Below are 22,607 nucleotides of genomic sequence, written 5' to 3' on the forward strand. Positions count from 1 at the left end.
GGCTGCATGCAGCAACAAAGACCCAGTGCAGCCAAAAATAAATAAATAAATAAATTTAAAAAAATAAAGAAATACCATATGATCCTGCAATCCCACTCCTGGGCATATATCCAGAGAAAACTATAATTCAAAAAGATACATGTGGCCTTCCCTGGTGGCAGTGGTTGGGAATCTGCCTGCCAATGCAGGGGACACGGGTTCGAGCCCTGGTCTGGGAAGATCCCACATGCCGCGGAGCAACTAAGCCCGTAAGCCATAACTACTGAGCCTGGGCGTCTGGAGCCTGTGCTCCACAAATGGGAGAGGCCACGACAGTGAGAGGCCCGCGCACCACGATGAAGAGTGGTCCCCGCTTGCCACAACTAGAGAAAGCCCTTGCACAGAAACGAAGACCCAACACAGCCAAAAATAAATAAATAAATTTTAAAAAGAGTATTACACCTTTAAAAAAATAAAAATAAATAAATAAAAATTAAAAAAAGATACATGCACCCCAATGTTCATTGCAACACTATTTACAATATCCAAGACATGGAAGCAACTTAAATGTCCATCGACAGACAAATGTATAAAGAAGATATGGTATATATACACAATGGAATACTACTCAGCCATAAAAAAGAATGAAATAATGCCATCTGCAGCAACATAGATGGACACAGAGATTATCATATTAAGTGAAGTAAGTCAGAAAAAAAAAGACAAATACCATATGATATCACTTATATATAGGATCTAAAATATGAACAAATGCACTTATCTACAAAACATAAACAGACTCACAGACATAGAGAACAGGCTTGTGATTGCTAATGGGGATGGGGGAGTGGGGGAGGGATGGATTGGGAGTTTGGGATTAGCAGATGTAAACTATTACATATATTGATAGAACTGTTTGGCCAACCCAATAGAATGGAAACAACAAGGTCCTACTGTATAGCCCAGGGAACTATAGTCAATATCCTATGATAAACCGTGATGGAAAATAACATGAAAAAAATGTATATATATGTATAACTGAATCACTTTGCTGTACAGTAGAAATTAACACAACATTTCAAATCAACTATACTTCAGTAAATTTTTTTTTTTTTTTTTTTTTTGCGGTACGCGGGCCTCTCACTGTTGTGGCCTCTCCCGTTGCGGAGCACAGGCTCCGGACGCGCAGGCTCAGCGGCCATGGCTCACCGGCCCAGCCGCTCCGCGGCATGTGGGATGTTCCCGGATCGGGACACGAACCTGTGTCCCCTGCATCAGCAGGCGGACTCTCAACCACTGCACCACCAGGGAAGCCCTACTTCAGTAAATTTTTTAAAAAGAATAGGTTCCATCTCATTCCTCTTCTTGAGCCAATAACTCATAGCTAATTAGCTGAGAAGGAGCTGCTGGATTCACTCATGATAAGGGCCCTGCATTGTTGTCAAAACTATATACCCAGATAGTAGAAAAGCTAAAACCAAAATGTTGGCTGAGGTTATATACAGGAAAAGATGTAGACAGGATGTAAAAGCCAAGTCATTAGAGTCATAAATGGACCAAACTCAGACATGACACAGCTCTAAATACAGTCTAAACATTAGTAATTTCTGGGAAGTTTTCTGCAGGTTAATTTCATCTATTACATACAGATTCTTATATCTTATCTTGACGTATTGAGTTGATTCAGTTTATTTTGAGGGCCTACATGCCATTTTCTTCTACAACTGCACCAACATACACATACACATACTCAAACAACATTAGTCTCAAAAATTATATACAAACCAACTGAGCCTGGGTTTGGGTTTAATCAGCCAAAAGTTGTTTGGAAATTTGTCTACTCATTTGGGAAAAAAGTGAACTTAGACGCTTATCTCAAACTATAAACAAAATTAAAGTTCCAGGATTAAAGATTTAAGCAAAAAAAAAACCCCCAAAAAACAAAAAAAAACTATAAACATACTACAGATGATACATCTAGCTATGGTGACCGGAAAAGGTTGGAAGAACCTCTCCCCAAGAAACAAGTAACTGAAAAGTGTTTATTCATGAAAACCTACTCAAATTATAGATAATAACAGCAGGAATCTGAGGCTTCTTGCCTGAGGAGCTCTGGTCCCCCACCTAGCTCAGCTGGCAATGACAGTAGGTTTTACTACTAGGGCAGTGCTGGGTGAGAAAATCTACAGCCTTGCTGCCTGGGTGCAGACTTCATTTGGGGCAGAGAGCAAAAACTCTCACTGGTAGCGTTGTTAGTTAAAGTAGCAAAACTAGAAAAAAAAAATAGAATGGGGAAAACCTGTAGGTCTGCTAGCCGGAGGCTGTGGTTGGCTGTGGCAGACCAACCAGTTTATAGGAAGATCCTAGAAATGAGAAAGCTTTAGAAGGGCTAGATACACTCTCCACACATCTTTGGCTGACTGGGGAACTACACATGTGCAGAGGAGACTTGAAAGAGCTTAATATAAAGTGAAAGTCAAGGCAGACTTGAGAACTGGCTTAACTTTGAATGCACTCCTCAACCCACAAACAGATTGATTAGCAGAGGGTAGAACTTTTATAGACTCAAGATACGTGAGCACAACTTCTGCCTAAATCATTGGTTGATCACTAAGCTATGCAGACATAGAGGTGACCCCTAGGAAGTCAGGCCAAAAAATAAAAATGAATTTTAAAAAACTGAGCAAAGACATCAGTGGCCACATACCACAAAGGCAACAGACTCTACCATTTACAGGAAAGGTACAAAAGTAAAGGAAACAAAAGAGAACCTCATGGGTGACAGTCAGAAACCTCAGGGGTAAAAATCAATATATTACCTAAAAAGTCAGTTTTCAACAAAAATTATGAAACATACAAAGTAATAGAAAAGCGTGATCATGTTCAGGCATAAAAGCAGTCAATACAAATCCATTCTAACTGTGCTCAGATGTTAAAAGTAGCAGACAAAGACATCAAAGCAGTTACTATAACTATGCATAAAGAATTAAAGGAAACTTTGTTAAAAGAATTAAAGGAAAGTATTATAACAACAATTGACAATAGTGAATCTTAATAGAGAAATATCAACTATAAAAGGAACCAAATGAAAATTAGAGTTGAAAAGTATAACAAACAAAATGAAAAATGAGCTTGAGAGTAGATGTGAGATAACAGAAGGAAAAAACTCATAAATTTGAAGATAGAGTAATCAAAATTATCCTTTCAGGAGAACACAGAGAAGAAAGATTGAAGGAAAATGAGCAGACCCACTGAGACCCTTGGGATAACAGAAAAAATTCCAACACACATGAATTAGGAGTCCTGAAGGAGAGGAAAGAGAAAAAGAGGTAGAAAAAAATTTAAAGTAATAATTCTTGAAAACTTCCTAAAGGTGCTGAAAAACATTTAGTGGCAGGTTCAAGGAATCCAACAAACCTAAGTAAGATAAACACAGAGATTCACACATCATAGTCGAATTGCTGAAAGCCAAAGACAATGAGAAAATCTTGAGTTCAGTAAGAGAAAAACGACTGTCATGTACAGGAGAACAACAACATGTACATCAGCTAACTTTCCATCAGGAAAAATGGAGGCTGCAAGGCAGTAGAATGAAAGAAAGAGTCTTAACTAACATATATAGCAAAACTATCTATCAAAAATGAAGGCAAAATAAAGTCATTCAAAGATAAACAAAAATAGGGAATTTGTAGCCATCAGAACTGCCTCCTAAGAAATACTAAAGGAAGACTTTCAGGCTAAAAGAAGATGATATCAGATAACTTGAATTCACAGAAAGAAATGAAGAGCATTGGAAATTATAAATATTGGGTAAACATAAAAGACTGTATAAACAGGTATTGTTCTCTTTTCTCCCTGAATTTCTTTTAAAAAGTGATTTCATAAAGCAATAATTATAATTCTGTACTGTTGGATTTGTGTTGTATATAGATACAATATATATGGCAATAATAGTGCAGGGCTTCTCTGGTGGCGCAGTGGTTGAGAGTCTGCCTGCCAATGCAGGGGACACGGGTTTGTGCCCTGGTCCAGGAGGATCCCACATGCCGCGGAGCGGCTGGGCCCGTGAGCCATGGCCGCTGAACCTACGCGTCCGGAGCCTGTGCTCCGCAGCGGGAGAGGCCACAACAGTGAGAGGCCCACGAACCGCAAAAAAAAAATAATAATAATAATAATAATAGCACAAAAGAGAGAGGAAGAATTAGAGCTATATTGGAACCAAGTTGCTGTATTTTACCAGAATGGTCATTATTTAACTGAAGCAGGTTGTAGTAAGTTTACATATATATTGTAACCTAAAGCACCACTAGAAAATTAATTTTAAAGAATAGTTAATAAAACAACATAGGAATTTAAATGGCATGCTAAAAATATTTAACACAAAAGAAGCCAGCAAAAGAGGAACAGAGGGACAAAAAAGACATGAGACAAACAGAAAGCAAACAGCAAAATGGCAGATGTAAGTCTGACCATATCAATTATTATATTAAGTGTGAATGAATTAAACTCTTTAATCAAAAGGCAATCATTATCAGCCTGGTTTAGAAAAGCAAGTTCCAACTATATGCTGCCTTTAAGAAAAATACTTTAGATTCAAAAACACAAATAGATGAAAAGAAAAATAATGGGAGAAAGACATATGCCATGCAAACAGTTATTATAAATACCTACATTAATATCAGAAAAAAATAGAATTTAAGACAAAAACATATTACTAAAGAGGGACATCAAGTAATGATAAAAGGACTAAAACATCAGGAATCTATAAGAATTATAAATATATAAGGAACTAATAACAGAGTACTGAATACATGAAGCAAACACTGACAAAATGGAAATAAACAATTTAGTAATTATAATTGGAGATTTCAAGTTCCTTTTCTCAGCAGTTAAACTAGAAATAAAATTAATAATGATATAGAAGACATAAACAACAACCAACCAACTGTACCCAATTATTGATAACATATGTAGAAGATTACACAATGGTTTCAATCCACATGGAATATTTTCCAGGTAGATCATATGTTAAAGTATAAAACTAATCTCAGTAAACTTAAAAGGATTAAAACCATACAAAATATATTCTTCAACCATGATAGAACTAAATTGGAAATCAGATACAGAAAAATTTGGGCAACCTTCAAAATTTTGAAAAATATACTTCTAAGTAACACATGAGTCAAAGAAGAAATCACAAGGTTAATTAGAAAATAGTTTTTAAAAACCCAAACATACTAAAATGTATTAGTGCAGGTGATGCAATGCTTAGAAGAAAACTTACAGCATTGAATACTTAAATGAGAAAATTAGAAGATCTATAATCAATAATCCAAGGTAGAAAAAGAAGAGCATATCAAACCTAAAGTAATTACATGGAAAGAAACAATAAAGATCAGAGTGGAAATCAATAAAATAAAAGTAGAGAAAGAAATCAACAAAATCAAGTCAATTCTTTGAAAAGAATAAAATTGATACAACTTTCACTGGACTGACAAAGAAAAAAGAGATAAAATATAAATTACTAAAATCAGGAATGAAAAGGGGATATAATCACTGATTTGACAGAAATTGAAAGAATTATGAGAGTATTATGAACTACTTTAGGCCAGCTAATTACACAATGTAGATGAAATGGAAAGATCAATAACAAATTAAAAATTGAATTAGTAATTAAAAATTTTCCCACAAAGAAAAGCCCAGGCCCAGATGACTTTACTGGTAAATTTTCTCACATCTTTAAGGAAGAAGATATACCAATCCTACACAAACTCTTTCAGAAAATATATGTATTAGTTTGCTAGGGCTGCCATAACAAATTATCCCAAACTCAATGGCTTAAACAACAGAGATGTATTATCTCACAGTCAGGAGACTAGATATGTGAGATCAAGGTGTCATCAGGGCTGGTTCCTTTTGAGGCTGTGAGGGAAGGGTATGTTCAGGCCTCTCTCCTTGGCTTGTAGATGGCCTGTTTTCTCCCTATGTCTTCACCTTGTCTTCCCTCTGTCTGTGTCTCTGTGCAAGTTTCTCCTTCTTATAAGGACACCAGTCATATTAGATTAGGGCCCATCCTAATGATCTCATTTTAAGTTGATTACCTCTGTGAAGACCCTATCTCCAAATTACGTCACAATCTGAGGTATTAGTGGTTAGTACTTTAACACATGAATTTGAGGAAGGGACACCATTCAACCTATAACAATGGGTAAGGAACAAATACTTTGCAACTCATTCTATGAGGCCAGGATTATCACCCAGATATCAAAGACAGATATATCAGAAGTAGAGAAAACAAAAGACTAACATCCCTCATGAAAACTGATACAAAATTTATGAAAATAATATTAGCAAACTAAATATATAAATACATATATTTTGATTACACATGATGACCAAGTGGGAATTACTTCAGGAAAGTAAGGTTGATTTAACATCTAAAAATAAATTAATATTATATATCATATTAATAGAATGGACAAAAAAAATCACATGATCATCTCAGCAGCTACAGGAATGGCATTTGACAAAATTCAATACCTATTCATGATTAAAAAACAAGCAAACAAAAACACTCTCCACAAAGTTCTAGACAAAAACTAGAACTTCCTTAACCTGTTAAAGAGCTTCTAAAAAATCCTACAGCTGTGTTATACTTACGGGTGAAAGACTGAAAGCTTCCTTCCTAAGATCAGGAACAAGACAAGGATGTCTGTTCTTACCACTTCTATTGAAAAAGTTACTGAAGCCTTTACCCAGGAATAGGCTAGAGCAAGAAATAAAAAACAACCAGGGGACTTCCCTGGTGGCTCAGTGGTTAAGACTCTGAGCTCCCAATGTAGGGGGCCCGGCTTTGATCCTTGGCCAGGGAACTAGATCCCACATGCATGCCACAACTAAGAGTTTGCATGCCACAACTAAGGAGCCTGCATGCTGCAACTAAGGAGCCCATGAGCAGCAACTAAGGAGCCCACGAGCTGCAACTAAGGAGCCGGCACAACCAAATAAAAAAATAAATAAGAAGGCAACCAGATTGGGAAAGGAAGGAGTAAAATTGTCCTCATTCACAAAATATGAATATTAAAAATCTGATGGAATGTACAATAAACCTACTAAAAGTAATAAGTTTATCAACATTGCAAAATACAAGCAACAATCTACAAATTAAATTAAGAAAAAATTCCAGTTGCAATAGTCATAAAAAGAATAAAACACTTAGAGAAATACTAACAAAATAAGTGTAAGAGCCATACACTGAGAACTTTAAAAGATTTAAAGAAATGGAGAGACATATCATGTTTACAGGTTGGAAAACTCAATATTGTGAAGACGGCAGTTCTGCCCAAATTGATCTGTAGATTCAAATGCAATCCCTATCAAAATCCAGCAGGATTGTCTTTATAGAAACTAGCAAGTTGATGCTAAACTGTATATGAAAATGCAAAAGACCTGAACTAGCCAGTATAAGTTTGAATAAGAAAAGCAAAATTAAAGGATTCACATTACCTCATATCAAAATTTACTATAAAATACAGTAATCAAGAAAGTGTGGTATTGGTATAAAGATAGATATATTAATCAATGGAACAGAATAGAGAGTACAGAAATATACCCCTACATTAATGGACAATTTATTTCTATTTTCAACAAAGATGCCAAGACAATCTGCTGTAGAAAAGATAGTTTTTTCAACAAATAGTGCTAATACAATTGAATATGAATATGCAAATAAAAAAATTTAGTCCTTACCTCACACTGTACACAGATATTAACTTAAATGGAGCATAGACTTCAGTATAGATCTAAAACTATAAAATGTCTAAAAAAGCACAGGAGAAAATCTTTGTGGCCTTGGGTTAGGCATAGAGCTCTTAGATTTGACACGAAAAGCAAGATCCATAAAAGAAAATATTGATAAATTGCACTTCAACAAAATTTAGAACTTTTGCTCTTCAAAAGATACCATTAAGAAAACAAAAAGATAAACCATACACATGGAGAGATTATTTGCAAATCATGTATTTGATAAAGGATTTGTATCCTGATCAAGCAAAGAATTCTTACAGCTCGATAATTAGAAGGCAATTAAAAAATATGCAAACAACTTTAGTAGGCATATCACCCGAGAAAAAATATGAATGGCTCAACATCGTTACTCATTAGGGAAATGCAAATGAAATCACAACAAGATACAACTCACTGTCCACCCACTATAAGGGCTACAGTTAAGAAACTGACAATACCAAGTGTTGGCAAGATTCTAAAATGGTGTAACATTTGGAAAATAGTTGGAAAGTTTCTTAAAAAGTTGAACATATACTCCACAAATGATACAGCAATTCTACTCCTAAGTACCTACTGAAAAGGAATGAAGGCATATGTCTACAAAAAGACTATATGTGAACATACAAAGTAGCATTATTCATAATAAGAAAAAACTGGAAATAACCCAAATGTCAATCAACTGGTATACAGATAAACGAAATGTGGTATACCTATACAATGGAATGCTATTTAGTACTGAAAAGGAACAATCTACTAATACTACAACATGGATAAACTTCAAAGTCATTATGCTAAATGAAAGAAGCCAGACACAAAAGACAACATATTGCATAGTTCCATTTATATGAAATTTCTAGGAAAGGCAAATCTACAGAACTAAAAAGCAGATCACTGGTTGCCTTAGCCTGACGTTAGAATGAGAAGTAACTAACTGTAAAGGGACACAAGGGAACTTTCTGAGTTGATGGAAACGTCTTAAAACTGGATGGTTGCATTACTCTCCCCATTTGCAAAAATAATTGAACAGTATACTTACCTTGGGTGAATATTTTTGCATGTACACTGTATCTCAAGAAAGCCTTAAAACTAATTAAAAGTAAAAAATATTAGAAAAGAAATAGAAAAGTTAACATATGTGTATTAAATGCTGCAGAAACAAGTGATGTGGGAATGGGCACAGAAAGATAAAAAAAACATTTTAAAGGAATAATGACAATTTGCTAAAACTTGGAAGGGGCGGGTGAAGGAGAGAAAGGAATCAAAAGTTCCACGAGTTTTCACATCGAAGTTGGTAGGCTGAGGTGCTCTCAGGGTGTAAAATATCACTAGGAAGTTTGATTGAGTTTGACAGGCAATTGGAAATGCAACCCTGGAGCTCAGACAGATGTCTGTTTGAAGGGTGCAGATTTGGAAATCATGCACAGGGCTGAAATCATGGGACTGAATGAGAACATGAGAAAATTAAGAGCAAGCGGGACAGGACAGAACCTTGTAGAATACACATCCCCAAGGAGCCTGAGAAGGAAGAGTTAGAAGGAATTTAAAGAAAGAAATATCTCCTATGCCTTCATGAGACTCACCTGCCAGAAAGTCGCAGTGGTGGCCAACTCACAAAGAAACACAGGCAGGAAGGAGGCAACAAATCCAAGACTGTAGTATTTCTAGAAAATAAAGATAGAAACATGATACATTTTGCCGTTTTTGCCTCACTCCTTAAAATAGATTTATTAAGAGGTAGGATGGGGCTTCCCTGGTGGCGTAGTGGTTAAGAATCCACCTGCCAATGCAGGGGATACGGGTTCAAGACCTGATCCAGGAAGATCCCACATACTGTGGAGCAACTAAGCCCATGCGCCACAGCTACTGAGCCTGCATTCTAGAGCCCACAAACCACAACTACTGAGCCCGTGTGACACAACTACTGAAGCCCATGAGCCTAGAGCCCGTGCTCTGCAACAAGAGAAGCCACTGCAACGAGAAGCCCGTGCACTGCGATGAAGAGTAGCCCCTGCTCGCCGCAACGGAGACCCAATGCAGCCATAAATAAATAAATAAAAATTTTTTTTAAAAAGAGGGGGGTGAACAAAGTAAAAGGGTCATGTTGCTAACAAAAATAGAAATGAGGGTTTTTTTTCATGATAACCAGGAAAAATAAGGAAACAATGAACAGGCTGGGGAAACAACATAAACAGGCCTGAAAGAGTTAAGCAACCTTGGTTATTCTTTAGCTGTTACTACCAACAAGCACTTGTAGCTAGACTTGTCCTTCCCAAAGCTGATTACTCTCTGACTCCATACAAATTACCCTTTGCACCTGGCATTCCTTCTCCCCCTACACTCCCTTGTAGCACTCTTCATTTCAGAAAGAAGGTCACGGGCCGATAACTTCAGGGACACCAGACACAGGTGCTGAGCCACCTGATGCCAGCTTTGGCCATGAATTTGCAGAAGAAAAGAAATGCAAGACCTTCACTACTTTTGATCCTTATCATATACCCCAGACTGTGAGCCCCACATATAAAATCTTCTTTGATTCCCCAAGGAGGGGGGCACAGTTCTTGAGGCGTTAGCCTAGTGTCTTCCCTTTGCCCGGCAAAGAAAATAAAAAGCCTCTCCATTTCTTATCTTCCAATTCTGTCTCCGTATTTTTATTCGGCATCAATGCACAGGGAGCCAGATTTGGCAACAGTCAGGGGAAGGAGAGACAAAGGTGCTCCCTCTTCAGCTGCGTTTTTGCTTTCTGCAGTTTCAGTGACATAGAAAATTCCAGAAACAGAAGTTTCAAATTGCGAGCTGTTCTGAGTAGCCTGATGAAATCTCTTGCAGTCCTGCTATGTCCTAGCATTTGAGAATCACCCCTTTGTCCAGCCATCTACAGGGCGTAAAAGCTACCTGCCCGTTAGTACAGGAAAAACATAGCATATGTAGGGTTCACCCCTCTCCGGGGTTTCGGGAATCCACTGGGGACCTTGGCACGTATCACCCATGGGTAAGGGGGGATTACTGTACATGGAGAAGAGAAAAAGGGGGAGATGGGGAGTTTTATGTGGGGCTAGCTGACATTTTCTAGGTGCTGTCCCTGCCCCAAGAGGATTCTCTGGCCCTCATCCCTGTCTCCACCCTGCTTCCCGTCCAGAGCCTGACCTTGTTTGCTGGGACAGCGACACAGCCCTCTTCTTGCATCTGCACCCCTCCAGAGCAAGCACCCACCGCTCTGCCTGTGGCCTCCCTCCCCTCGTGGGGCGGGGCGGGTGGGGGGGGGGGTAGGGTGGCCCGGCCAATAGCTCCTCGGATCTTAAAGAGGTGCAGGTCCTCAATATAATCATCAAAAACCCAGTGATAAATGCAATACGTAGCCTGTAACCACAGCTTTTGGCTATAAAGGACATTATTGGAACAATTGAAAAAACCTGAATCTGGATGGTGGCAATATGTCAATGTTAATTTCCCAATCTTAATGATTGTATTGTGGTTATGAAGGAGGATGTCCTTCTTTGTAGTCACTCAAATATTTGGAGTGATGGAGAATCATGTGGGCAACTTACCCTCAAGTGGTTCAGGGGAAAAAATGTTCTTTGTACTATACTCGCAACTTTTTTATAAATTTGAAATCGTTTCAAAAAAATTTTAAAGCTGTATGTTAGCGGGTAGGTTGGTTTGACGTTATGTTTTTGGTTTATGGGTTAGTAGGACCAGACAGAACGAAACCAGCGAGGGAGGTATGGAAGGAGGGAGGCTGGGTGCCCTGTTTCCCCGTCCTGGTTTTTGTAGACCTCCGGGTTGAAAGACTGGAAGTAACCCTGTTTGCCTTGCAAAATGTAAACAAAGACATTACCCTTAAACAGTGTAATAATGTGCTTTCCTCATCCCAGCTAACAGCAGGGGCTCCCGCAATCAGACCAAATAAGTTTAGTCTCTGTCGCTGGGGAGGTTCACTCCCACAAAGAAAGGCAATTTAAGTAATTAGCCAGGCTTAAGGCAGGATCATCTGCTGGGCTCAGCGGGGTCCAGGGAGCATATAGCTGGTGGGGGAGGAAAACGATCCTTCATTTTCACACTCCCTTCTTCTAACCCAAACTTTCAAAGCATGCTCAGAGAGGACACTTTTCCTCAGTGCCTCTCAATGTCGCAGATGGAAAGAAGCTGATGGCTGAGCCAAATGAGCACATGCTGACAAGCTGTTGTTTCCTCTTCGGGTTTGTTTGCTTCCCAATGAAAACAGCTCTGTTGTTTTTCCAGACTGTAAAAGTGATCCATGCTTGTTATTAAAACAAATTTAGACAATAACAAATAAGGGTAGTTGGGGCTTCCCTGGTGGCGCAGTGGTTGGGGGGCCGCCTGCCGATGCAGGGGACGCGGGTTCGTGCCCCGGTCCGGGAGGATCCCGCATGCCGCGGAGCGGCTGGGCCCGTGGGCCATGGCCGCTGGGCCTGCGCTCCGCTACAGGAGAGGCCGCAGCAGTGAGAGGCCCGCGTACCGCAATAAATAAATAAATAAATAAATAAATAAGGGTAGTTATAAAGTAGAGAGTTAAAATTATCTATAGGGACTTCCCTGATGGCACAGTGATTAAGAATCCGCCTGCCAATGCAGGGGACAGGGGTTCGATCCCTGGTCCAGGAAGATCACACATGCTGTGGAGCAACTAAGCCCGTGCACCACAACTACTGAGTCTGAACTCTAGAGCCTGCGAGCCACAACTACTGAAGCCCTCGCGCCTAGAGCCCGTGCTCCACAACAAGAGAAGCCACCACAGTGGGCAGCCCGTGCACCGCAACGAAGAGTAGCCCCCACTCGCCACAACTAGAGAAAGCCCGTGCACAGCAACGAAGACCCAACGCAGCTAAAAATAAATAAATAAATAATGCATTAAAAAAAAAATTATCTATAATCTTCCCAACCAGAGAGAGCTATGGTTCATAATTTAGTGTATTATCCTTCACGTTTATATAATTATAAATAAAAATATGGTTATAGTAAACTAGCTGCATTATAACCATTATAATCTTTGTTTTCCTCTTACTCTATCATGGGCATCTTTACATGTTAATAAATATATATTCGTGATGTCACAGCACAAAGAATCCTTTGCCCAGACAACCCAATAGAAAAGTGGGCAGAAGACTTTAGTGGTCTTTGGGGGCAATGCCCAATAAATACTAAAAGAATGCTCTAGTCATCAGGAAAATTCAAATTAAAACTACAATCACCCACCAGAACAGCTAAAGTGAAAGAGACAGATAAAAGCACATGGTGGCAAGCATGTGAAGCAATTAGAACCGTCACGCAGTGCTGGTCGGTTGTAAATTGGTACAACCGCTTTGGAAAACTGTTTGGCAATATCTCCGTAAACTAATCATACGTATATGTAGAGTTCAGCAGTTCTAGTCTTAGGTAAAGAGAGAACAGACGTACATATACTTCTTCACTGAAACACAGGTACAAGAATGTGCATAGCCTCACTATTTATGATAGCCCCAAACTGGAAACAACCAAATGTCCAGGTATTGTAGAACAGATGTGAGACAGGCTGGGACCTGGGACCCTTTGCTGCAGTGCTTGCCCCTGGACAAACATCTCCTCAAGCAACAGAATACAAAGAAACTATAAGGGACCAAAATAACTGCACTCATGCCCAGTCGGGGCAAATTATGAACGAGATACAAAAAGACCAAATCCACCTGCCACTTCTGAGGAGCCAGGAGCAAAGGCAGGGAACTTCGCATGATCCCTGCGCACAGCACCACCGAAGGGGTGGGCAGACCCCCTAAGCCACCACTTCAGCCCGACCCCTGGACACACCTCTACCCTCACCCCATATAAGGAACTAGTTTGCACCCCCCCACACACTCAGGGAGTGAGCAAGGGAAACTGTTACTTGTCTGTGCTCCCTCCTGCTTCAGCACCAGTCTCAATAAAGCCTTGCCTGAATTTCTTGTCTGGCTGCTTTTATCAATTTCTACTAATTAAAGAGTCCAAGAACCCTGGTTGGGGGGCTTCCCTGGTAGTGCAGTGGTTAAGATTCCGCCTGCCAATGCAGGGGACACGGGTTCGAGCCCTGATCTGGGAAGATCCCACATGCCGTGGAGCAACGAAGCCCGTGCGCCACAACTACTGAACCTGTGCTCTAGAACCCGCAAGCCCCAACTACTGAGCCCATGCACCGCAACTACTGAAGCCCATGCACGTAGAGCCCGTGCTCCACAAGAGAAGCCATCACAATGAGAAGCAAGTGCACTGCAACGAAGAGTAGCCCCTGCTCGCCACAACTAGAGAAAGCCCGCGAGCAGCAAGGAAGACCCAATGCAGCCCCCCCGTTGGTAACAGGTGAATTGTAGTATATCTATAATGGAATACTATACAATAGTGAGAATGAATGGATGCCAACTACACATAACAACATGGATGACTTTCACAAACATAACATAGAGAAAAAGAAGCCAGCCACAGAAGATTACACACTGTGCAATTCATTTATAACAACATCAAGAGCAAGTTTACTAACCATGATTAGGTCAGGATAGAGGTTATCCTTCTCAGGGGATGGGGACTGCAGGGGGGCACATGGGGACTTCTGCGTAATGGTAAACTTGTCTTTCTTGATTTGGGTACTGGAGAGAGAAGTGTATTCACTAAAGTTTATCAAGCTGTGCCCTTAGGATCCGTGTATTTTTCTGTATGTAGCATGCCAATAAATATACTATACACAGTAACACTACCAATAAAATTAAATGAATCAACTCTCCAAAGCCTGGAATCAATTGGATTATATTCAGACATTTTTTTTCTTACAATCAAATTGTAGGAATTTCCTAATATTTAAGGCAAAACCTACATCCAGACCGCATACAATATTAATGGCATTTCCATTTTTAACCCTCTTTAGCTATTATGACCCATATCTGCCTGTCCCCTCTCCATAGGCACTGTGTTAAGTAGTAAAGAACATCCCAATCCTTGGCCCATAGAGCCGCCCCCAAAAAGCTCGAACAGTCGTTCTTACCAGGTGGTACTTTGCAATCACCTTAAACTCACGTGCATCTAGGTGAGTGTGAGCTAGGTTGTTATTAATTGTACATTGCCGAGATGCTATGGATTGCCACCTAGATTCTGCCTCAGGGCTGGGGCACTCATTTCCCAGCTCTAGGGAGTGTTACTTCTTCAGGACTCAGGAGAGTCCCTTCCCAGAAATTGTTCTCGGTAGAATGAAGCTGCCTGCTTGGTTTATGCTTCTTCCTGGGGCAGCTCACATTCAGTGACTGGTGTGGACAGAATAAAAGGGCTGGCCCGTGCCTCAGTGGGGGATGACTCTGAAGGCCCACCCCAGCTCCAGGGTGCCCCACAATTTAACTAAAGCCTCTGTTAAAACTGCATCACAGTTCAAAGTTTCCCTTTATCCAATCTTGCTTTCCTTATTTCCTCCCAGATGTTATGTCTGAGAATATCTCCTGTAAACTTTCTGTACACAAATCTCCATTTCAACGTTTGTTTCCTAGGGGACCTGACCTGAGACGTTCACCTATGAGAAAGAATTCAAAATACATGTCACGTCGTTGTAAACCAGCGTTGTCTAGGATAGGCTTTACGGAAAAGGCAAACCCTTAAGTCCATACAGAATTACAATTTGGGAGAAGCCAACTTAAAGCTTGCTGGATAACGAACCACCAGGAAGCCTCAGGTCAGAAGCATAGATGGGCAAAGTAGATTGGGGAACCATTGCTCATGTTGGCCTCACCAGAGCAGAATGGCTTTGTTGGGAAATAGAGACACGAGGTTTAATAGACCCGTGAGGCTGGTTGGGAAAAAAACCTTGGCTTGAAATTGGTCTTAATAAAACAGGGACCTTGTGCTGATTTTCAACGAGTGATTGATAATGGTAAAGCTGCTTTTGGATAAATCTAGCAACAAGGTACAAGACTAATTGCAGGTGAGATTGACAGCTTGAAGACCAGTATGGCAGATGGGGCCACAATCCCAGGGAAAGGCACCACTTGTCCAGACTGCAAATAGCTCACAGAGTGTTCATAAGATGAGAACCATCTTTCCTATCTGAAGGGCCGTCATGAGAAAAAGGAATCGGCCTTGTTCAGTGGGGCAACACCAAGGGAGCAAACATCAGTGAAATGCAAGGAAACGCGTTAAACCAGAGAGCTATCCAACAATGAATCGGACTTCTCTTTGGCAGAGGTGAGCTCATATCCCTGAAGATTTTTCAAAAGAGGCTGGTGGCTTGCTCATTAAAGATAAGAGAAAGCCAGCAATGAGTAGAAGGTTAAACAACAGTCCTTCCATCTTCCTTTTAAGTCCTCTGTAAAAATGCAAAGAAAAGCTTAACTCCACCAAGAAAAAACTGGCTACATTTTAGTGATTTATGGATATGGGGGGTGAAGAAATATTTTCAATTGCCTCCAAGTTTTCAAACACAGAGGGTAAAATGCAGTTGGTAAAACTGACCCCAATGTGAAAGTGTAATGATTGGCCCTTTTTTAAACAATAAAGTAGGAAGTCTGATTCTACTTCCACGTGAAGTAGAAAGGATGCCTACGGTGTCTTACATCAACCACAAGATGGGAGCAACACGGTGGGGTTACATGCCTCACTTCCAGCCAGAGCTCACTCCCGATTTTCAGAATGGAGCTTCCAACTGCCAACTGGCTCACAGAGGCTCCCTTTTCCTTCACAGCTCCTGCACCATTAGAGGCGAAAAGGGATTCTGGGCAGCAGCAATCCAAGACTTCAAAGTCTCCTACTACTCCTTTCACCTCATTGCCACCTGAGCGGGGATGGAGAGTGTCCAGAACTTCCATCATGAAAATGCGGGTGTCTTCCTGCTTAGCTAGACAGCTTTCCTCTCAGCTGCTGGTTACAAGTGGGCTCACTCATCCTAGGTCTTTTAAAGAAGCCATTCATTTGTTGAGAGCTTCTGTGATGACTCAGATTTATTCTGGAGTTTGTCTCTTTGAAGATGTATCTTTATCCAGAGTTAGAAAAGGACTGCGTGGTATTTTATTATATTTATTATAATAAAGAGATTTTGCTTTCTCAAGTTTGATTTTATTATACTGATATGCCCCCTCTTCCCCAACCACTTCTCTGAGGACTGGGTTTCATGGTTTCCCACTTAAGAAGTTGATATTTTTGGTTCATACTCAAAGGAGGATAAAAACAGAAGGAATTTGGCTCATGCCTTCTTCACACTGTGCACCTCCAGCTTTTGCCATGTATGACATTAGTTCCCGGAATGCCAATCCAGTTTTCAGAATTCCCCACGATCACGAGAGCACGGTCATCTGGTCTACTACACATCAAAAGCGTTAAAAGGCACATGGGCACCATTGTGTGTTTTGGGGTTTCCTGCCTCAAGTTCGTGTGTCTGAGATCAGTTTTGCCCCTGTTGCAGTACTAACCACAGAGTTAGAAAGGGGAAATGTATTTTCAATGGAGAATCTCACATCGAAGAGGAGAGCACTCTTTCAGCAAAAACAGAATACGACCGCAAATGTTTTTCAACGAGTTGAGAAAGAAACGCCAAGAGACAATTTTAGAAATGCTTAAAGACAAGAGCAAGCTCTCCAAAACTGTCATTAGAGTCAACCTGGGTGGAACACCGATGGTGAGGTTTTCATCTCTGTTTGATTTCTCCAGGCTAAAGGACAGATATGATTGTAGTAGGGAGGGTTATGCTTTTCAAGGGCACCCACCACCCATTGCCTAGAGAACGGAGTTTAGCATAAGGTCCTTACTTGTAAAACAATGATGCTGTGTATTCATACACGTTTGTGTTCTTTCAGTGACAGATCTAAAACAGCTTTTCCCTTTGGAATCCTTCCATGTGATGTTGGCTCATTACTGTGTGAATGAGGTCAAGGTCATTAGTTCAGCATCCTGGGGACCAGTTTGCTGCTCTGTTTCACTGCCACAGACCACAACTTTAACCTCATTCAGCATAGGCAGGAATAAGTCTCCCTCACTTGCCTATGCATCCAATGTCCACCTTCACTGCAGGAATCTACTGTTATTGATTTTTATGAAAACTTAGAGGTTCTTTCTATGTATGTTAGGGATATGCACATAGATATTTATTCCAACTTTTCACACACAAAAAATATTCTGTTCTAAACCTTGTTTTTTCTCAATATTTTTTGGAGAGCCTTCCACATTGGCACATAAAGAGTTTCCTTCACTCTTTTTCATGGCCTTGTAGTATTCCGTTTGTTCCACAATTTATTCAAGTCTCAATTGGTATACATTTGGGTTATTCACAGTGCTTTGCATTTTTTAAAAAAGGGTCAATGAATAACCTTATACATACATCCTTAGGGTGTTTCTGTAGGATAAAGTCCTAGAAGTAGAACTGGGAGGGATATACATTTGTAATAGATATTTTGCCAAATTGTTTTTCATAGGAATTGCCTTACTTCTTTAACATGTCACATGGTGGGGCTTCCCTGGTGGCGCAGTGGTTGAGAGTCTGCCTGCCGATGCAGGGGACGCGGGTTCGTGCCCTGGTCCGGGAGGATCCCACGTGCCGCGGAGCGGCTGGGCCCGTGAGCCATGGCCGCTGAGCCTGCGGGTCTGGAGCCTGTGCTCCGCAACGGGAGAGGCCACAACAGTGAGAGGCCCGCGTACCGCAAAAAAAAAAAAAAAAAAAAAAATGTCACATGGAATTTTAAAAAAGGATGTGCCCTTACCTCACACTATAAAAAAAAAATTAACTCAAAATGGAACAAAGACCTGAATGTAAGAGCCGAACTATAGAACTCTTAGAAGAACACATGGGTAAATCTTCATGTTGTTATATTTGGCAGTGGATTCCTAGATATGACACCAGAAACACAAGCCACAAAAGAAAAAATAGATAAACTGAACTTCATCAAAATTTAAAACTTCTCTGCATCAGAGAAAACTACCCAAAAAGTGAAAAGAAAACCTACCGAATGGGAGACAATATTTGCCAACCACTTATCTGATAAAGATCCATTATCCAGACTATATAAAGAATAGTTACAATTCAACAACACAAATAACACAATTAAAAAATAAGTAAAGAACTTGCATAGACATTTCTCTAAAGAAGATATACGAATGGCCAAACAAGCATAGGGAAAGATGCTCAGCATCATCAGTCATCAGGGAAATGCAAATCAAAGCCACAGTAATGCACAATAATTGAATATACTTTATGCCCATGAACTGTACACTGAAAATGGTTCCAATGGTAAATTTTATGTTATGCATGTTTTGCCACAATTAAAAAAAATTAAAACATAGACCCTAAAAACAAAACAAACAAGCAAACAAACAAACAAAAAAACCACACAATGAGATATCAGTTCAAACTACCAGTATGGCTATAATGGAAAATAAAAAGAAAGAAAAACACGTGGTATTGAGAATGAGAATGTGGAGAAATTGGAACACTTGTACGTTGCTGGTCAAAATGTAAAATGGTGCAGCCACTCTAGAAAACAGTCCTCAAGTTACCGTTTGACCCAACAATTCTACTTCCAAGCCTATACCCAAGAGAAATGAAAACATATGTCCACACAAAACCTTATGCACAAATATTCATAGTAGTATTATGCATAATAACCAAAAGGTGGAAACAATCCAAATGTCCATCAACTGCTGAATGGATAAACACAATGTAGTGTATCTATACAATGGAATGTCATTTGGCCATAGAAAGGAAAGAAGTACAGATACACACTGGAACATGGATGAATCTTGAAAACATTGTATTAAGTGAAAGAAGCTAGTCACAAACTACCACATATTATATGATTCCATTTATATGAAATGTCCTGAATAGGCAAACATATTGAGATAAAAAGTAGATTAGTGATTGCTTAGGGCTGGGGAGGTCGGGGGAGTGTGAAGTAACAGCAAAGAGGTAGATGAAAAATTCTGAAATTGACTGTGGTGATGGTTGCACAACTCTGTGAATTAAATAAAAACCATTGAATTGCGTACTTCAAATGGGTGAATTGGGTGGTATATGAATTATATCTCAAGCTGCTACCAAACGTCATCTAATTACTAAGGAATCTGGTTACCTGACAGTGGTGGGATATCAAAGGTCAGGTTTTCAGGATTATCCTCACTTGAGCCTATTGATCTTGACAGTCATCGCTGGCCCAGCACATCCAGGACATTCCCTGAAAATGCTCTGGGATCTGAGAGCACCACCTGACATTTGGTAATTTTCAACCAGTAAAAATGTGCTAACCACCACTTTCACCTGATTCGTCATCATTTAACTCTTGGCTTTTCTCCATATTGAAATGAACTATAACATGAAATAAATGGGGGCACTTTTTAGGAAAATAATTCTACAGACTACCCAAAGGTGCTTTAAAACAGTAGTTTTAGGGAATTCCCTGGCGGTCCAGTGGTTAGTACTCCATGCTTTCACTGCCGAGGGCCTGGCTGCACAACGTGGCCAAAAATTTAAAAAAAACAAAAAAAAAACCCACAGTAGTTTTAGAGACGGGTCAACAAGTTATGTGATTACTGAATCAAGTGAGCAGATAGGGGCGGGGAATGCTTTGAAAGCCATTCATCATTCATCTATGGAATAGCACAATTTATTTATTCTATTATCAACTAAATCTTTTGACTGACCTCATAAAGAGCTTCTACAAGTCAATAAGTGGAAGGCCAGTAATATACTGGGGAAAGGACATGAAAACACAGTGCATTAAAAAAATGTAAAAATAAGATTTAGATGTGAAAAAGTGTCTCTCCTCCCACAGGAGAAAAATGCAAGTTAAAACTACCCATAGTTCCTCTGTCAGAGTGGCAAATACTAAAAAGCTTACGCATACAGTGGGTTTTCACAGAGAGTAATAAGATCCTTGCATTATTGGTGAAAAAATAAATTGCCACAGTCCCTGGAAGGCAATCAGATAGCATCTAACAAAAAGTACAAAGCCCATATCCTGTGATCCAGAGATTCCCCTTCTAGGAGTGATGCTACGAATGCACTTTTCTTTTTCCTTTGTCTTTTCTCCTCTTCTAATCTCTATTCTATGCCTCAAGTGAAGTCAATAAATGGGTAATAATGCCCTTAAACTCTACAGAATTAATTTCTTTTTGACTGTAGGAATTGGCAGCTCAAAAAAAAAAAAAACCCAAACACTAGATGCCTTAATAATTAAAGAGAAACCTTAAAAGTTCTTTTTATGAAGGTTCACAGCTATAAAAGTAATAAATGAAGCTCCCAAAATACTGCACTGTAAGGTCGGGTTAAGAATCCTATTCAGTAAGAGCTGGCATTGCTGGGCGTAGGAAGCTGGGCCCAATTATCAGCATATGTGCTACCATAGCGCCCCCTGCTGGCCCGATGCAAAAACAAATTTACGTGGTGGGTTTTAGTCAACAGTTTTCTTCAATAGCTGCTCTAAAAACAGGGCGTCTCCTGCGACTTGCTGATGATTACCTCTGCTCTCCTCTAGCTCTCAACTCTTTCTTGCATCAGATAGGCTTGCCTCCTACCTCTCAGTGAAGAGCAAGATCCCTTGAAATCTCACCTCCTAAAGAGATTTGCTCCTTTCACTACTCTTTCCTGGCTGTTTCCTCTTGGGTAGTTCTAGTTCTACCTGTTCTCCTCTTTCAGTGTGTCTGTCTGCCTCTGTACTGGCCACATACCATGTGCCCCCAGGGCACAGCGGCCTCGCACCCACCAACAACCTGCCATCCCCTCACTCACTGCCCCACCTTATCTGCACCTGGCCGCTCCCCACTCATTCCTCAATCCAGGGTTTCTTTACAAGGAGGTCTGTGGACCATCTACATACTATTCCCAGACTGCTTGCTTAAAACACAGATTCCTGGGCCCCTGGATCCAACCTTCTAGAATCCTGAGGCCTACATTTATAACAAGCAAGTACCCCAGTGAATTCTTATGTGTTCACACACACACACACACACGCACACGCACACGCAATATAAACACCATCTTTATTTATTTTTTTACCAAGCCATACACTCTTATCCAGAAACTTGCCACACCCCCTAACCATTTAAACAATTAATTGCAAATGACCCATTCTTGGCTTTCAAGCCTTTTGGTAAATTGTTCAAAATATCTACTTCCTGTCCCTTCCTGTAAGTGGATTATATATCCCTACCCTAGTGATGGCAGGTTTGGCCATATGAGGTGCTTTGGCCAATCAATGTGAGAAGTAACACATGCGTCTTTCAAGCAGTCACTGGGAGAACTATTGCAGAGTTCCCTCAGCGAGAACTGATACCCTCCACATAGGGGCTGCTTCTTCAGCCGGGGCCCAGAACAAAGATGCAAGGAGCAGAGCTACAGGCAACCCATAATGGAAACCTGATATAAGTGAAAAATAAGCTTATTGCATTGCTGTGATTTGGAGCCCTTTGTTACTACTGCTTTGCCTAAGCTGACTGATACGAATACTTTATAGGCTGCTTTCCTAACTCTATTTCCCATTACTCTCTAATACTTATTCCATCTAAACTCCTGCCAAACTGGATGACTTGCTTTTCCTCATTCACAAATTACTCCAATTCTATGCAGCCATTTGTTATCTCCTGCCTACCAACCTACCTCTCAAAATCTGACTTCAATCTTCAAAGTCCATCTCAAGTGCCACTTTCTGTGTAAAGCCTTTCCTCATCCCTTGATGGGCCTCCTTTCAACCCTATATAATGGCGACTATTATAACCTGTTTATTTTTTGGGGTTTTTTTTTTTGATACTTTTCTAATCATGTCCCCTCAAAACACCATAAGTTCCTTAAAGATTATCTTATTCATAATGTGTTCAATGAAGCTTTGCAAATAGTAGGAATCCACACAAGTATTTGTTTAATT

General features: G+C 40.1%; 1 protein-coding gene across 7 annotated transcripts in view; it reads right to left on the bottom strand.

Annotated features, from left to right (window-relative positions):
• Positions 1 to 22,607, bottom strand: part of SLC35F5 (solute carrier family 35 member F5) — a 280,557-nt gene that overhangs the window by 195,846 nt on the left and 62,104 nt on the right. For 6 of the 7 annotated variants that reach the window (XM_089916890.1, XM_089916889.1, XM_089916888.1 and 3 more), the window contains one exon: positions 9,345 to 9,425. The gene's annotated coding sequence lies outside the window, so the exon portion shown is untranslated. Of the gene's footprint in view, positions 1 to 1,077; positions 9,426 to 22,607 lie in introns of those variants that run through there. The other variant, XM_089916891.1, reaches the window with a different exon arrangement.

Source organism: Delphinapterus leucas, chromosome 8 (assembly GCF_059928025.1).
Source record: "Delphinapterus leucas isolate spDelLeu-1000000601 "Yukka" chromosome 8, BTC_Dleu_Yukka2, whole genome shotgun sequence".
NCBI classification, from domain to species: domain Eukaryota; kingdom Metazoa; phylum Chordata; class Mammalia; order Artiodactyla; family Monodontidae; genus Delphinapterus; species Delphinapterus leucas.